Genomic DNA, 14,121 nt, shown 5'->3' with positions numbered 1-14,121 from the left:
AAGCGCAGTTGCAAACAAAAATTATTATTTTTTAAATCGCTCGATACGTGAACATTGGCTTTGCGTCCACAACTGAATTAGGTCTATAAGTGCAAGTTTATCCATAGCAACATTTTTGTTACTTCCAAACCACTGAGGTAGGACACATTGGTGTATCACCATAACATATTGGACTTGCCACAATAATTTAGGTTCTGTAGGACAAACCTGCAATGAGGATAATGTGTGAAGTATATCTGAAATCTAAGTAATGAAAAAAATGTAGCGTATTGTTTTATTAGAATTGTATCATTACAGTATTTTGGCATTTGGTGTGTACCAAACACGAATTCCATGTATATAGTCTCAGTAAGTAGGTACCAACATCAAAAGGATAGGCATCACTACCATGCAATGAAAACAATGTCCTACAATATTATAGGATGCGGCTACAAAACTAGCAAACCTAGTTGTTTATAATACACATATCAAACCATTATCGCATATTGGGGGTAATTCCAAGTTGATCGCAGCAGGAAATTTTTTAGCAGTTGGGCAAAACCATGTGCACTGCAGGGGAGGCAGATATTACATGTGCAGAAAGAGTTAGATTTGGGTGTGGTGTGTTCAATCTGCAATCTAAATTGCAGTGTAAAAATAAAGCAGCCAGTATTTACCCTGCACAGAAACAAAATAACCCACCCAAATCTAACTCTCTCTGCAAATGTTATATCTGCCTCCCCTGCAGTGCACATGGTTTTGCCCAACTGCTAAAAAATTTCCTGCTGCGATCAACTTGGAATTACCCCCATTGTCAACAAGCTCAAGTTATCTTTACACAAAACTTCCACACAAAAATAGTAATACATTTTCTGAATATGCAGTTCCATCTATACTTCATTCTATAAATGCCTTCATAAAGACAAGAGAGCCTGAGAGCGCGGAGAACTGCCACTCAGGTACATATATTCTCACCGGGAGCAACACATACAGTACAGAACTATACAAGGGTACTCTGAATTTAAATATTTACATGCTGGAAAGGAAATGTGTCGTAAGAGGAACTTTTGCCGAGTTTTAATATACATACAATAATTGAAAATAAAAACACACGAAAATCAAGTGCAATCCAACAAGCACAGACAATTAGAATCAACAAATAAAAATCCGTTCTAAAGATAACATCAATCACGACACTAAACCGTTTAATGGAAAGCAAGAGCTGTAGAACAAAAATGAAACACAGAAGCACTGAGAGGAAACTTACCGCAGCAGATGTACGTGTCAGGTTAAATCTTGATTGTTCTTATTCCCAGTTCAGAGACAGGTATAAAGAGATCAGTTGCTATCTGCGACAGGAGGTAAACGCACAACAACTAGTATCACTCAAATCCTGAATAAATGTTTCAATTAGCAGCCGAGTGAACAGCTGCAAACAAGCGGAGACCTGGACAGGCAGTCACACAGGAGTTGGGTGCACGTCACAAGGACAGCTTAATGGCTAAGTCAGAGGTGGGGAACTACATGTGTGTCTCATTATTTGCCATCCTCAGGGATGTAAAGGACATGTGTCAACTAAATTATCATATTAATGGTTTAAAAAACGACTTAGCCATGCTGTATATTGACAATAATACACCTTTAACAGACTATTTGATGTGTGTATTCAGAACTGTAAAATTGCTGACACAGGATATCTACAGGAGGGGTTTCCATATGCTTAATAACAAAGCAAAAACCAAACAAAAAAACAATAAGCACACAAAACTGTAGAAACAATTCTTTATTAAAATAAGTCCAGTTGAGTCTTTATTAAAATAAGTCCAGTTGAGTCATAACTCATAAATGGGTATATTCTATTAGCCGTGGGGTTAATTATTGGTGTGAGGCAGGGAAAAGCTATTCATTTAATTCACCTTTTCTCACTGCGGAATCAATGGGTTTCCCTGTACGTTAAAATCCAGATTCTACATTTTAACGCAGTTTTTTGCTCACAGCTCTGGAGGCTGTAAGGAAAAATCCTGCCTCTTGTAATTAGCACCTAAGCTTCCCGCCAACAGTTAGCTGCGGGGTAAACCACGTGGCTAATTGAATATGCCCCAAAGTATTGTTTATTCACATAATGTTTTCTAATAACAGTTTATTTTAAATGTTTTTTTCATTTATTATTTTACAGACTATGTAATAAAGTGAATTTAACTGCATCTGCCACACAGCGTGTGTTTGAGGTACATTCGATACTGCAGTAAGTATGGTGGGCACAGAAATGGGAATCTATCATTTGTTTGATGCTGCTGACTGGACAGAAGGCAAAGTGCCATTGTTTTAAGTTTTTATGGTTACTTTGTTTGTTTAAGCATTAAAGCAAGTACCATAAACATACAGTAATATCACAAGTCATTTACATGACAAATTATTTCACTGTAAATGTACTAAATGAATATTATGGTCTCCTAGCCCCAAGGTAAAATACTAGTTGCTGTCTAAAATGTACAAATAGCTTAAACAAAAATACACACCCTTGCTTGATGGTGGACTGCCAATGTGCATCAGAAAAGCACACACTGAACACACTGCCAGTACTCACTGGGGTCCAGCCGTGTACAGGATTATCCTCCGCCCTTTGTGTCAAATCTCATCTAAGGACAATTTTCATTCATGCAGTGTTAATTGTCCATTACATTCTAACTACTTTTGTTATACCTAGCATTTGAAAATTGTCCTTAGTTTATATGTTTTGTATTATTCATGAATGTTATAAAACAGAACTCACTTGATAAAGTTACAGGAACTTCATAACAAAATGAAACTTTTTCAAGTAAAAATAATGTTTAATGTAAAATGTTGTTACTTTTCTATAACTGCATACAGTACCTCCCAACTGTTCACCTCCTGGAGGATGGATATTTGCACACATTGAAGTTGCGTGCTCAAAATTAGGGAGTATGGCCATTTGGTTAAGGAGCATGTTTTGCAGGAAACACGGTGGCCATGAGCCACGCCGCCATTTTCCATCACTGTGTGGGCATGCCCAGTGCTCTGGGAGCTGCTGGAAATGCACCCAGACCCACTCTTCTGTGAATAGACACTGTGAGCATGCATACGCCATCTGATTGTACAAATGTCTAAAAAGAAAACAGAAAAGGGGGTGCTCCCCTGACCCCCCCCCCCCCCCCCCCCCGCTATTCCCCTGCACACTAAATAGTACTTGCAACATTACTTGAAAACTACATGGTAATAAAAATTCAGAGATATTTGTTGCATATATTTGCAAATACATGGTAAGCTGCTGAGCCCCTTCACGGTTTCTGTTTATTGACAGCACACAAATGTGTACCTAGTGTGATAAGAACACTGGACTAGTGTTTGAGGGCAGGTATATTTGTCCCAGCTTTCTGACCTACATGTTTTAAAAACCCAAGAATATACAGTATGTTTGAGTTGTGTAACTAAGAGCTTTTGGGCTTTGGTAAAAGCTGTTTAAGGGTTCCTTGGCTTATGGGTGGAGAGTATGAGGGGCTCCATCCATTAAATACAGTCTGGGTCTTCAGAGCCTCTAGCCTAAAATTGGGATTAGCATTTTTACCTGTGTGAGTGTGCTAAAAAGCTGTCAGGATGGACTGGACATTCATTCTCTCACAGTGGCATCCTGTTGGACACGAATGGAATCTACTGGGGTTAGGGTTAGGCACTAGGGAAGGATTAGGCTGCAGGGAGGGTAGGGGCAGTTAGGGGGATGCCAATGTGGCAGCATTCTGACCGTTGGGATTTCAATGGCTGGGATAGGTGTACCATCCAATTTAGTTAGGTTTTATTTTATTTTACTGCTTAATAAAACTGGCTGAGGCCAGTTGCACCAGAAACCTTGGACTTGTGTGATCTCTCTTGGCTGCTGTTAATTACAGTCTACCCCAGGAGATGATACTTATTCCTTTAACCCTATTACACTAGCTATACACTTTCAGATAATCTCTAATGGTGAGCGTATCCAATATCATATCTGAGCATCAATAATAGCATCTGTCAGAAATGCTGAAAGATTTATCATGCCTGACAGAATGATAATTGGTGCTCGTTGTGGCTGTACACTGTGCAATTATCTGGCCGCTCAGCCATTTAATATGTATGCGTGTTTATCTCAATAGTAAAACTTAATATGTAAAATGATAAAAGTAAAAAAGGTATAGTAGAAAATGCCTTGCTATTAGGGTCATAGAAATTGCAACTGGGGCCTCTGCATAGTGTCCCACTCTAGATATTTCATGTGAGCAGCAGCTCTGCTCACACATCCTGTCAGCTTGTTATTTCCACCTGTATTGAAGTGCCTCAGCCAGGAAAATGCAGCATGAGTCAGACTGTAATTGAGGGGGAAGTAATGGGCCACTGCTGAATCTCATCTATCCAAGAGATTAGTCAGGACAATACATATGCTTTTATAACCAGTGCATGGGATCAAGGGCTATGTTTCACATACTCATGTTTTTAATGAAACTAAGTATATATGAAGTTTGTATTTCTGAGAAAGATGTGCAATTTAGTTCTAGGATCCAGAAACGTATTATTATTATTATTATTATTATTATGTTACTTATATAGCGCCAGCATTTTCCGTAAGGCTTTATAATTGGGAGCTAAACAGTAATAAAACAAGACTGAAATGTAACAAACACAGAGGTAAAAGGGCATATGCATGATACAGAGTAAAAGTAAGCAATGAGGGGGTAACTCATGGGCAGCAGCATCACCAGGTGTGGTGACATACAGCATACCTCCCAACTGTCCCGATTTTCGCGGGACAGTCCCGTTTTTTGGGGACTGTCCCGCTGTCCCACCCGCGGGCCGCAGTGTCCCGCGGTGGGGGGGGCAGTTGGGGGGCAGTTGGGAGTCTCTGTCTCTCGCTGCCCTGCTTAGCAGAGCAGCGGTGAATAGACGCTGTGCACATGCGCACAGCGTCTATTCACTGGAGTCCGAGGGAGAGGGGGCATGCCAGCGGCTCACAGAGCGCTGGGCATGCCCCCTTAGTGACAAAAATGGGGGCGTGGCTCGCGATCGCGGGTCTTCCGTGAAGCCACGCCCCCTTTTCCTTGACCACGCCCCCTTTTCGGGAGCGCGCGCGGCTTCGCCGCGTGTGTGTCCCGCTTGCACCAAGTTCAAAGTTGGGAGGTATGATACAGTGTGGCAGATGAGAGTGTTCATGTGCCAAAGGTGCACGCACTCATGAAGGGGATGTTGCCCTTATGTCCATGAAGCCATGCCCCTTGGAAGATGCGCACCCCTGTGCTGCTGGGCACTTTGTTCTCACCGCTGTCTGCTTTGTCTGTGCGCCACCCACCTCCTCTCCCGCTTCCTCAGTGACACAATCCGACTGGTTGATACCATAATAGCAGAGCAGCTCTATTTTGGCGTCACCCCCCTAGATGGTGCCACCACTTGCTCTTCTCCAGTTATTCCCTCCAAGGTACACTATATATTATGAATACTGTATACACTGGCTGCACCCATCTATAAGGGGTGCAGGGTGTGCAGCACATCGGCATGGGGTGGGGGCCCAACATTGTACACCCTGAGACCATATGATTATACTTACCTCTATGGAGTCCCACTTGGGACTGGCGCTGCAGAAAAGACATCACTGGGAAAATGGCGTGGTGGCCATTTTCCTGGAGATTTGAGAATGTGCAGTAGAGAATTCTTCAGGAACATAGTGTGGATGCCAAGCTTCGGGAGACCTGCATGTGTGCAGTGGAATCTGACAGAAAGGCAGAGTCTACTGCACTGCCAGAAAGGAAGGGGCCTGCACACAGGCCTTCTTCTCTTTAAGCCACCACTGCCTGTATGGTTTTATAGAGCTGATTGCCACCATGGAAAAAGACCAATCCTGCCAAGACTGATCCAAGCGCAGCCTGCTGGTGCAACTGTTGGTATTATAATTATTATCCTTTATTTATATTATTTATATAGCACCTCATGGGATCTGCAGCACCCAATTACAGAGTACATAAATACGTAAAACAGGAAAACAGTGACTTAGAATTCAAGAAAATATAGGACAAGTACAGTATATATATAGACATAGCTGTGGCAGCAGACAACACTGAAATAAATATCAGGGCAGCAGAAAACTGAGGGATTTGGTGCCGTCGAAGAGATTATTAAAAAGAAGATAGATTAAGTAAGGGACGGAAAAGCACATGATGGAAGAGGGCCCTGCTTGTGAAAGCTTACATTCTAAAGGGGAGGGGCATTCAGACAGGTGTGACACATATGGGGTAGAAAGTGCACATGGGACAGAAGGCTTAGGATGAGAGACGGCTGGGTTTAGTGAAGAAGTGGGTTTTGAGAGCCCGTTTGAAGTTTTATAGAGAGGTGGAGAGTCTGAGGGGGAAAAGTAGAGAATTCCAGAGAAAGGGAGCAGCAATTACAAGGAGGTAGGAGTGGGAGAAGGTAATCACAATAGGTAGGAGAGGCGGCATGCATTAGCGGAGTGAAGAGAATGGGCAGGGTTGTAAATGGAGATAAGGTCAGATGTAAATGGGAGAGGAATGGGTGTGGGCTTTGTGAGTGTGAGAATCGTGAAATTGATTCCGAAGGGGAAGGGGAGCCAGTAAAGGGCTAGTAAGAGAGGGGAGGTGGATGTAGTAGGTTTGGTGATGAAGATGAGCCGAGCAGCAGAATTGAGGATAGACTGTAGTGGAGAGAGGCATTTGTCAGGGATGCAAGATAGGAGATTACAGTAGTCAAGTCTGGAGATGACCAGTGAGTGGATAAAGGTCTTAGTGGCATCCTGGGTGAGAAGGGTCTGATCCTGGAAATATTTTTGAGATAAAAATGACAGGTTTGTGAGAAGTACTGAATGTGTGGTTTGAAGGAGAGGGAAGAGTCAAGGATTACTTCAAGCCTTCGAGGAGATAGTATTGCCATCAATAGATGGGAAGATGATCAGCTCATTCTTAGATGTGTTAAGTTTAAGAAAGCGCAGGGACATCCAAGAAGAGATAGCAGAGAGACAGTTGGATACATGAGTGAGGAGAGTGGGGAAGAGGACAGGGAAGGAAAAGTAGATATGAGTATCATCAGCATAAAGATTATATTTTTAAGTCAAAAGAGCTAATGAGCTCACCTAAAGAGAACGTATAGAGAGAGAAAAGGAGAGGACCAAGAATAGAACCTTAGTGGAAGGGGAGTGGAATCATGAGAGGAGACCGAGAAGGAACGGTCAAAGAGGTAGGAGGATGGCCAGGAGAGGGCAGTATCACGTAGACTAAGGGAGTGAGGATTTGCAGAAGGAGAGGGTGTTCCACAGTGTCAAAAGCAGCAGAGATGTCAAGGAGAATAAGCAGAGAGTAGTGTCCCTTTGATTTAGCAAAAAGTAGGTCACTGCAGACTGACTTTCGTTAGGGCAGTTTCAGTGAAATGAGAGGACAGAAGCCAGACTGGAATGGGTCAAGCAGTGAGTGAGAGGAAAGAAAGGCAGTAAGGCGGTTGTAGGCAATAAGCTCAAGGAGTTTGGAGGAAAAAGTAGGAGATGGGTTGATAGCTGGAGAGAGTGTGTTTTGGAACAAGGGTAGGGTTTTTAAAGAATAGGGGAGACGAGTACGTGCTTTAAGGCAGAGGGGGCACTGACTGATGAGAGGGAGAGATTGAGGAGATGGGCAACATGGGAACAGGCAGAAAGAAAGAGGTATCGGAGACAGTATAGGAGAGAGAAGTGGTGTTGATAGCCTCAATGTTATGTTTAGTGATGGTAGCCTTAGGAGGTAGAGATGGAGTAGCAGAGAGAGATAAGTTATAGGAGAGCAGGTGGTGGTCAGAGAGGGGAAGTGGGGAGTTAGTGAAATCAGAAATATCACAGCGGTAAGTGAAAACCAGATCCAGTCAGCTCCCATTCACATGGGAGGGTGGAGGTCCACTGGGAGAGACCAAGGAAAGATATGGGATTAAGGAGTGAAGGTAGTGGATTTTGTGGTAATATCGATTGGGATGTTGAAATCACCTAAGATAATGGAGGCAATGTCAGGGGAAAGGAAGTGAGGAACCGTTGTCAAGGAATTTGGAGGGAATGCGGATGGGGGGGGGGGCGGTGTTGGGTGGTAAATGACAGCAACTCAAAAATGAACAGGTTGGAGGAGGTGAATAGCATCGACCTCAAATAAAAAGTATGTAAGGGATGGTTCTGGGGGCAGAGTGTGCCTGGTGTCCACAGGCCCACCCAGGGTGGGTCTAGTGCCAGCAGAAATCAATGCCCGCCGCTGGTGATTCATGAAGTGGCGGCCAGCTCCCCTCACACATTCCAGCTGGCTGCTCTGCCTCCCAGTCGGCTTAAAAGCTGTGTGTGTACAGTGTGACACAATGATGTCATGCCGTACGCACGCCCTTGTATTTGCTCACTCCCCCTGTATGCCGTGAGAAGGATGCTCCTCTTAGGAGTAGAAAATGCTCCATGCAGCTATTCTCCGCAAGTAAATTGTATCAGCACTGTGCTGCACAGTATTTTATAATGTATAAGGTGTGGACATACGTGGACATAGGTTTGGGACTGGGAGCACTGCGCAGTAGCATGTCTTCAAGTTCTTAATGAAAGTAAACTAATTGCTGCAGCCTGCAGGGGAAAAGAGGGGGGAGTGGGCCAGGCAGGGTGGATATATATATGATTATAATTTATAATCATATACGTTCACCCTGCTTTAATTTGCACACTTAATATCCTGATCTATCCTGATTAATATATATATATATATATATATATATTCTGATTAATATGTGTTAAAATAGGGGTTTTATTATTTATATTAATAATAATAAATATCTCACCAGTCCCGAGTGCCGCACCCTCTGCTTATTATAATTACCGTAATGTGAGGGCACCGGAAGCAGTTATTTTAACCGAGTTCTGGACCTTCTCAATATATATATATATATATATATATATATATACTAAAACAAATCAGGAGAGCGCACTGGTAAATGTAAAATCATTCACTTTATATAGAAAAAAGCAATATCCACATACACTGCAGTTAAAACTTCCAAGCTCAGTAACATTCACAAGACCGTCAGCGTTGTGCTCAGTCGAGCTGGAACTCTCTCGCCGGCTCCGGACCCAGCGGGTGACGTCACAACGTCCACAGCAAGTAGCCACGACCAACGCGTTTCGACCAATCAGTCTTCGTCTTCCCCTGACGAAGACTGTGATTGGTCGAAACGCGTTGGTTGTGGCTACTTGCTGTGGACGTTGTGACGTCACCCGCCGGGTCCGGAGCGGCGAGAGAGTTCCAGCTCGACTGAGCACAACGCTGACGGTCTTGTGAATGTTACTGAGCTTGGAAGTTTTAACTGCAATGTATGTGGATATTGCTTTTTTCTATATAAAGTGAATGATTTTACATTTACCAGTGCGCTCTCCTGATTTGTTTTAGCACCAATACCGTTTGCTCCCTGGCTGGGAGCTGGATTGAGCAGCACTGGGACAATTGTTTCAAAGAGACTCTGGAAAACACGGACACGCAGCGCAGGGATTGAATATTGTTGTTTCACATATATATATATATGTATCCAATGCAGAAATCCGGCACTCCAAACCAATATACAGTTATAGTTGCTCTGGTGCCTTCTTACAGGGGACATCGCCCCCACACATGTAGCAGAAGAAATGAAGCGGCACTCAGAGTCTTCATAAAGTGCAAATCAGGTGCAGACGCAAAGTAGGTGCATGCCCCAGAGAACATTTTTATCCTTCTCTGATTGGGAGTCCTATATAAATATCCGTTCAATACAGTACCCGGTATTCCCTGGAGGTCTCCCATCCAGCTTCCAAGATCGGGCGGGTATTGCACCTGATAATCTCTTTATATTTATTCTGTATGCTAGTGGCCACTGTTACATACATCACGGCCTTTTTCACGTCCGACCAACATTACACTTTATAGAGCTGTTTTGCACTAAATGGTGTCGTTTGGCTTTGTGTATATTCTAAAGGTCTGAGAACTGGTGTTCTTTTTCACACTTCTCTAATATGCTAATCTGGGCATTGTTTACCTGTTCACATCGATGTCACACCTCAGGGAGGTGTAATGTGGGCTGCAGCTGATTATTACTGTGTTATGCTGTTGGACCAAGAAACCCTACTCAAATGTGAGTGCTGCTCCATTATCTTTTCATCCTGCTGTGAAAAGTGAGTGTGTATATTACTGCAATATGGAACGGGCACCACTTATTTGAAATAACCTTTTTAGTGTGCTGTTTCTTTCCGGGATAAATCTATCTATCTATCTATCTATCTATCTATCTATCTATCTATCTATCTATCTATCTATCAGAAAAAGAGTCAGCAACATCCGATGGACTGTTTTTTCAGGTCCAGGTGGTCTGGCTCTCCCTGTAGCATATGACCACGCCGGGTGCCTACACAAACCACAGGGCCAACAATATAGAATTCCAAAGATGCAGCACTCCAAGGGGCAGGCTGAAAGACAGAGTGAAGGGTGGGAGACTGAGAGACAGAAAGTGAGGTGGATTGTAAGGGATACGTGGCAGGGAGACACAGGCGGGAGATGATGGTGTGGATGAGAGATAATGCAGGGAGGGATGATGGTGGGGGTGAGATACGATGCAGGGAAAAGAGGAGATGGTGTGGCTGAGAGATACAGGTGGGAGATGAGGGTGTGGCTGAGAGATGCAGGGGCAGAAGGTGACACGAGTCTGGTTGAACCTCTATTGAATAATGATGATCTTGGTTATTTTCCTACACAAGGCATCTTCTGGATCATGTAATTTCCTACATGAATAGTGATTACCGACTGAAGACACTGTCTGCCCAAGGAGGACATTTTTTTAGAGGTTACCCATTGTGAGAAACCACCATATAGGTAAGGCACATATGGAATGGAAAGGAATGCACCCATAGTGATGAAAAACAGGTGGCGTGTCATGTTGACATGCCCCCGTTTGCACTGACCATGCACCTTGTCTTATGTTATTTATATTGCATTGAGTGTCAGTAGGTGGTGTTAGACACTCCTAGAAGGTAGTGCTAGACATGCTCAGTAGGTGGTGCTAAACACACCCCTCAGACTGTGCACCCCTTAATAACATTTTCTGCGCATGGCTATGTCTGGGGGTATGAGATGGTAGGAGTAGCTAGAGTGTAAACAGACCTCAAACCACCGCCTTGGCGACCCCCGGGTCAGGGTGTGTGTGAGAATGCGGGGCCCCACAGCGAGAAAGCAGCAGGAGAAGTGGTGTCAGAGGGAGTAATCCAGGTTTCTGTACTGAGAAGGAGATTCAAGGAGTTGGAGATGAAAAGGTCATGGGTGGGGACCAGATGCACATGCAGCTGAAATTCATTGTCAACTTATCGTGGTGTACAGTTGTAACGCCATGTCATGGAAACAGGTTTGAGTTTGGTGCACTGCTTGTGGTGGATGTGCTTGGCTATCCGATCGATGGTCATCTTGACTGACTTGCTGTTATTAAAGGCAGTGCACTAAACCCAAACCTGTTTGCACGACATGACATAATCAAGGTACACCTCGACAAGTTGCCAATGAATGTCAGCTGCTGATGTCCCCTTTAGACACAGAAATCTGATCACACTACGCACCTCCATGTTTGACCATGTTTCCACCAGCCCCACCATCTTATGACTGATAATGGACCAGTATTACTGATATGAGGTGCAATCTAATACCCGTGAGGGGAAGCAGTGGTCTACCTGGCCTGGTAGGAAATTAGAATGAGAGAGAACAATACACACGTGAGCGGTCTTGTTACACTGAACCACCCTCCTACTTACATTCTGGCAGTGGTGTCATCCAGAGGAACATACCTAACATGCTGAAGTGGAACAGTCTACTACTTATGTCTTCCATGGTGACATTCCTGTACGTGAGATTAGTGTGTTAAAACTATGTCACCCCCATCAGTGTAAGTGACTCCCACAGTCAATTAGTAGTTACTTACCCCAGACAGCAACCAATTTTCTTTAATTGGATACTGTAGGTATCGGAAGCGCGTGTAACGACTGGTCTGCAATCCCAGACGTTCAGGATAATTATCTAAATTACTCCTGGACATTCCCAAGAGCATAAGCAAATATGCACAAAATATAAAGTGTGCAAGATAGAAAATAACTGTGCTTAAATCCCTAATGTATTTATTTTACTTAATATGCAAGGTATAATAAAGTACAAATACCCTCTTTTTTTATAAAGTAGAGGTTATTTCCTCTTTCAGAGTTAAATGCAGTAATGATTCTGATACAGTTATTTGAACAGCTGCATTAGGAATACAAAGGTTAAAACAACATGCCCTGTGCTGGAAATCTTCCTATACCCTCATTTGCAGATAACATGAAGCAGTCACTGCATTGCACTAGCCAGCTATGGTCCATCTGCCAAATAGTAGCAAATTAATGTGATAGCTCCTCCGATAAGCAAATGTAAATATTGCATGTAAACAGAGGTGTAGCTAGGTGCCATGGTGCCCGGAGCAAGGGTATGTTTCGGCGCCCCCTCCCCTGTACTGAATTGGGGGCCTGCCCAACATGTGGTGGCATGTTATATTTGAAAAGAAAAAATATTTAAAAATTCTGAATTGGTCGCAGGGCTGGTTCTTGACCTCGTAGGGCTCAGGGTGAAAGTTTCCACTGGGCAAGTCCCCCCCCCAAAGTATAAAACAGAGATAGTGCGTCCCCAGACACGCAACAAATACATAGATAATGCAGATAAATGTGCTGCAGCAGCTGGGGCATAGTGAGATGCTGCAGCATCAATGTGGAGAGAGATGCTGTAGCAGCCAGGGCAGAGAGGGGTGCTGCGACAGCTGGGCCCGAAAGAAGTGCTGCAGCAGCCAAGGCAGAGAGGTGCTGCAGCATCTGGGGCAGAGAGAAGTGCTTCAGCAGCCTGGGCAGAAAGAGGTGCTGTGGCAGTGAAGGCCGCAGGACAAAAGTAACCCGGCTGCACAGATACAAGCAGACAGTGAGACATGTAAAAAGGGTGGGCAGAGGTACGGCATGTGCTGGATGTCAGTGTCTCCTGCTGTCACCACTGGCATGATTTGTTCCCCACCTAGTCTCTGAGTCCGAGTCAGTGTGCGCCCCATCTGCGCCCGGAGCTCGTGCTCCACTGGAGCCACCCTCGCTACACCCCTGCATGTAAATTTGAATGCTACAGATGGGCCCTCCGTTATCTTGACTGTTTCTGCGCCTAGACGGAGGTTTAGTCACGCCTAGGAGATAGCTTAGGTTGCTGAGTTTAATCACGGACACCCTTCCATTGTAAAACATTCAATGGAAGGGTGCACACAGGTTTCGCATAAATCAGGATTTTTAGTGAACAGCTAATTAGCATGAGCAGCTAATTAGCACCCTAATAGAACATACTGTACAGAGATACTAAGGACGGTGATTTGGCATCCAGGAACTTAGGGAGGAGCTTTTATCTCTCTCCATTATGCATAGAAAGATTAAACTTGCCACTATACGTTACAAGCTGTTCGTGCTAATTAGTACACTAGTAGAACATACTGTACAGAGACACTAAGGACGGTGATTTGGCATCCAGGAACTTAGGGAGGAGCTTTGATCTCTCGCCATTATACTTAGAAAGATTAAACTTGCCATTGTACAGTACAAGCTGTTCGTGCTAATTAGTACACTAGTAGAACACACTGTACAGAGATACTAAGGATGGTAATTTGGCATCCAGGAACTTAGGGAGGAGCTTTTATCTCTAAGTATAACGGAGAGAGATAAAAGCTCCTCCCTAAGTTCCTGGATGCCAAATCACCGTCCTTAGTATCTCTGTACAGTATGTTCTACTAGTGTACTAATTAGCATGAACAGCTTGCAACATACAGTGGCAAGTTTAATCTTTCTATGTATAATGAAGAGAGATAAAAGCTCCTCCCTAAGTTCCTGGATGCCAAATCACCTTCCTTAGTATCTCTGTACAGTATGTTCTACTAGTGTACTAATTAGCACGAACAGCTTGTAACGTACAGTGGCAAGTTTAATCTTTCTATGTATAATGGAGAGAGATCAAAGCTCCTCCCTAATTTCCTGGATGCCAAACCACCATCCTTAGTATTTCTGTACAGTATGTTCTACTAGTGTACTAATTAGCACGAACAGCTTGTAACGTACAG

General features: G+C 43.7%; 1 protein-coding gene and 1 long non-coding RNA gene across 7 annotated transcripts in view; one reads left to right on the top strand and one right to left on the bottom strand.

Moving 5' to 3' along the window:
* Positions 1-1,467, bottom strand: part of RPH3AL (rabphilin 3A like (without C2 domains)) — a 645,411-nt gene extending 643,944 nt beyond the window's left edge. For 2 of the 6 annotated variants that reach the window (XM_063953878.1, XM_063953877.1), the window contains exon 1: positions 1,247-1,466. The gene's annotated coding sequence lies outside the window, so the exon portion shown is untranslated. Of the gene's footprint in view, positions 1-1,246 lie in introns of all 6 variants that reach the window. The other 4 variants (XM_063953884.1, XM_063953882.1, XM_063953881.1 and 1 more) reach the window with 3 other exon arrangements.
* Positions 1,468-2,153: 686 nt separating this feature from the next.
* The window catches only part of LOC135050898 (uncharacterized), an 88,235-nt gene continuing 76,267 nt past the window's right edge, over positions 2,154-14,121 (top strand). Inside the window, exon 1 of the long non-coding RNA XR_010241907.1 lies at positions 2,154-2,224. This is a non-coding gene — a long non-coding RNA (uncharacterized LOC135050898). The remainder of the gene's footprint in view (positions 2,225-14,121) is intronic.

Source organism: Pseudophryne corroboree, chromosome 2 (genome assembly GCF_028390025.1).
Source record: "Pseudophryne corroboree isolate aPseCor3 chromosome 2, aPseCor3.hap2, whole genome shotgun sequence".
Taxonomy (NCBI): domain Eukaryota; kingdom Metazoa; phylum Chordata; class Amphibia; order Anura; family Myobatrachidae; genus Pseudophryne; species Pseudophryne corroboree.
Note: the sequence above shows the minus strand (reverse complement) of the source record. Positions and strands in the feature narration are given on the sequence as shown.